Source organism: Mesoplodon bidens (genome assembly GCF_964165515.1).
Source record: "Mesoplodon bidens genome assembly, chromosome: X".
NCBI classification, from domain to species: domain Eukaryota; kingdom Metazoa; phylum Chordata; class Mammalia; order Artiodactyla; family Ziphiidae; genus Mesoplodon; species Mesoplodon bidens.
The window spans coordinates 20,705,454-20,709,549 of record NC_138163.1 but is presented as its reverse complement, the minus strand read 5'-3'; positions in this window follow the sequence as shown (position 1 = coordinate 20,709,549).

Sequence of the window (4,096 nt, the reverse complement as noted above, 5' to 3'; positions counted from 1 at the left end):
ACACACACACACACACACACACACCTCTTCCTCTAACCAGTTTAAACTCTGTCTGAATGAGTCAGTGCACAGGCAGAATGTTTTCCAGCCCCTCTCTTAAATATGTGCAGAGGGAAGAGGAGCAACGACTTATAGTTGTCCCCTCTATTGTGGACAAGATGACATTAACAATTCCACTGATGCTACAGTTGTTGTTCTTTTACAACAACTTTAAAGTTAAAAATAAATAGCAGTCTATTTAAATAACATTTATTATTTTATTTAATAAAAATAGTCTATAAAAGTACTAGGTGACTATATAGGAGGATATTTTTTATAATCTGGGGTGGAGAAGGCTTTACTTAGCATAACAAAAAAATATGTGATTGATCCACATATGGAAAGATGCCCTGCTATACTGTCAAGTGAAAAAAGTAAGATGCAAAACAATATTTATAGTTTGATCCCACTTTTTAAACACTATACATATGTGTATGCATAGACAGTGGTTGGGAAGGATACAAATCGCTAACAGTGGTGATCTCTCAAGAGTGAAACTGGGAGTCACTTGGTTATGGGGGAGCTCTCACTTTTTGCTTTATAAGTAATTATGTTAAATTTTTCACAGTGGGCAATTGTTTTTTAGTAACACATTTTCTAAATAAAGAAGAAAACAAATAGAAAAATAAATTTACGTTCAGAAAGGTATTAGAAAATTAACAATGAAAAATAATTTTCTAAATATAAAAGCAGTAGATGCTCTGATTTCAATGTATACTGCAAAGCTACATTAATCAAAACAGTATGGTACTGGCACAAAAACAGACACATAGATCAATGGAAAAAAACAGAGAGCCCAGAAATGAATCCACACCTATGTGGGCAATTAATCGATGACAAAGGAGGCAACAATATATAACAGGCAAAAGAGAATCTCTTCAATAAATGGTGTTGGGAAAACTGGACAGATACATGCAAAAGAATCAGACTGGATTACTTTCTCACACCATATACAAAAATAACCTCAAAATGGATTAAAGACTTAAATGTAAGGCCTGACATCCTAAAAGAAAACATAGGCAGTATACCCTTTGATACTGGTCTTAGCAATATTTTTTTTTGGATATATCTCCTCAGGCAATGGAAACAAAAGCAAAAATAAACAAATGGGACCTAATCAAAGTAACAGGCTCTTGCACAGTGAAGGAAGCTATCAACAAAACAAAAAGGTTGCCTACTGAATGGGAGAAGATATTTGCATATGATGTATCTGGTAAGGGGTTAATATCCAAAGTATACAAAGAACTCATACAACTCAACACCAAAAAACAAACAACCCAAACAAGCAAACAAACAACCCAATTAAAAAGGGAGCAGAGGAACTGAATAGATATTTTCCCAAAGAAGACATACAGTTGGCCAACAGACACATGAAAAGGTGCTCAACTTCTCTAATCATCAGGTAAATGCAAATCAAAACCACAATGAGATATCACCTCACACCTGTCAGAATGGCTATCATCAAAAAGACAAGAAATCACAAATGTTGGCAAGGATGTAGAGAAAAGGGAACGCTTGTACACTGCTGGTGGGAATGTAAATTGGTACAGCCACTATGGCCAAAGTATGGAGGTTCCTCAAAATATTAAAAATAGAAGTGCTATATGATCCAGCAAAACCACTTTTGGGTATTTTTCCAAAGAAAACAAAGACACAATTCAAAAAGATATGTGTGCTCCTATGTTCATTGCAGCATTATTTACAGTAGCCAAGATGTGGAAGCAACCTAAGTGTACATCAAAAGATGAATGGATAAAGAAGATGAGGTATATATACACACAATGGAATATTACTGAGCCATAAATCAAAAATGAAGTCTTGCCACTCATGACAACCTCGATGGACCTAGAGGGTATTATGCTAAGTGAAATAAGTCAGACAAAGGAAAGACAAATACCATATGATTTCACTTATATGTGTAATCTAAAAATAAATAAATAAACATAATAAAAGAGAAACAGAGTCACAGATACAGAGAACAAACAGGTGGTTGCCAGAGGGAAAAGGGATGGGGGATGAATGAAATAGGTGTGGGAGATTTAGAGTAACAAACTTGCAGTTACAAAATAAATATCACAGGGATGAAATGTATAGTATTGGGAATATAGTCAATAATAATGTAATATCTTTGTATGATGACAGATGGTAACTAGACTTATAATAGTGATCATTTTGTAATGTATAGAAATATTGAATCACTATGCTATGTACCAGGAAATAACATAGTGTTGTAGGTCAATTATACTTAAAAATAAACAAACAAACTCATAGAAAAAGAGATCAGATTTGTGGTGACCAGAGGCAGGGGTTGGGGGGAGGGAGAATTGGATGAAGGGATGAAGGTGGTCAAAAGGTACTTCCATTACTTCCAGTTGTAAGATAAATAAGTACTAAGGATGTAATGTACAACATGATAAATAAAATTAGCACTGCTGTATGTTATATATGAAAGTTGTTAAGACAGTAAATCCTAAGAGTTCTCATCTTAAGTGAAATTTTTTTTTTTTTTTAAGAAGATGTTGGGGGTAGGAGTTTATTAATTAATTTATTTATTTTTGCTGTGTTGGGTCTTCATTTTTGTGCAAGGGCTTCCCCTAGTTGTGGCAAGCGGGGACCACTCTTTATCGCGGTGCATGGGCCTCTCACTCTTGCAGCCTCTCTTGTTGCGGAGCACAAGCTCCAGACGCGCAGGCTCAGTAGCTGTGGCTCACGGGCCTAGTTGCTCTGCGGCATGTGGGATCTTCCCAGACCAGGGCTCGAACCCGTGTCCCCTGCATTGGCAGGCAGATTCTCAACCACTGCGCCACCAGGGAAGCCCCTTAAGTGAAATCTTGAGTTCCCTTCTTAAGTGAAAGGAGCCAGTCACAAAGACCACATGTTTTACAATCCCATTTATATGAAATGTCAAGAATAGGCAAATATATAGAGACAGAAAGTAGAATAATGATTGTCAGAGAATGGGGAGGATGGAGGGAGTATGGGTAAAAACTAAGGGGATTAAAGTTCCTTTTTAGGGTAATGAAATATTTTAAAATTCATTCTGCTGATGGATGCTCAAGTCTGTGAATATACTAAAAACCACTGAATTATTTTTAATTGAGGTATAGTTGATTTACAATATTATATTAGTTTTAGGTGTACAACATAGTGATTCAAAATTTTTATAGATTTTGTGCCATTTAAAGTTATTATAAAATATTGGCTATATTCCCTGTGCTGTACAATATATCCTTGTAGCTTATTTATTTTATATATAGTAGTTTGTACCTCTTAATCCCCTTTCCCTAACATGCCCCTCCCTCCTTACCTTCCCCCACTCATAACAATAGTTTGTCCTTATATCTGTGAATTTTATTATATTCATTTGTTTGTTTTATTTTTTAGATTTCACATACAGTATTTGTCTTTCTCTGTCTGACTTATTTCAGTAAGCAGAATAACTCCAGGTCCATCCATGTTGGTGCAAGTGCAAAATTTCCTTCTTTTTTATGGCTGAGAAGTATTCCACTTTATATATATACCACATCTTTATCCATTCATCTGTTGATGGACACTTAGGCTGCTTCCATATCTTGTATAAGCCTTTGAATTGTATAGTTTAAATGGGCAAATGGTAGGTGTTTTAATTTTATCTCAATAAAGCTGTTAAAAGTAATGTCCTTAACATGTAAAGAGTATTTATAAATTAATAAGAAAATGCAATGGAAATGGTCAAAAGATAGGAAGAGATAACTCTAAAAAAATTTTAAACCTAATATATACATATGCATGTATATGTATATATAAATATTTTCCTTCAGTTTTTTTTTTTTTTTTTTTTTTTTTTTTGCAGTACAGGGGCCTCTCACTGTTGTGGCCTCTCCCGTTGCAGAGCACAGGCTCCGGATGTGCAGGCTCAGCGGCCATGGCTCATGGACCCAGCCGCTCTGCAGCATGTGGGATCTTCCCAGACCAGGGCACGAACCCGTGTCCCCTGCATCAGCAGGCGGACTCTCAACCACTGCACCACCAGGGAAGCCCCTTTCCTTCAATATTTATAAAAATAAATCAAAAGAAT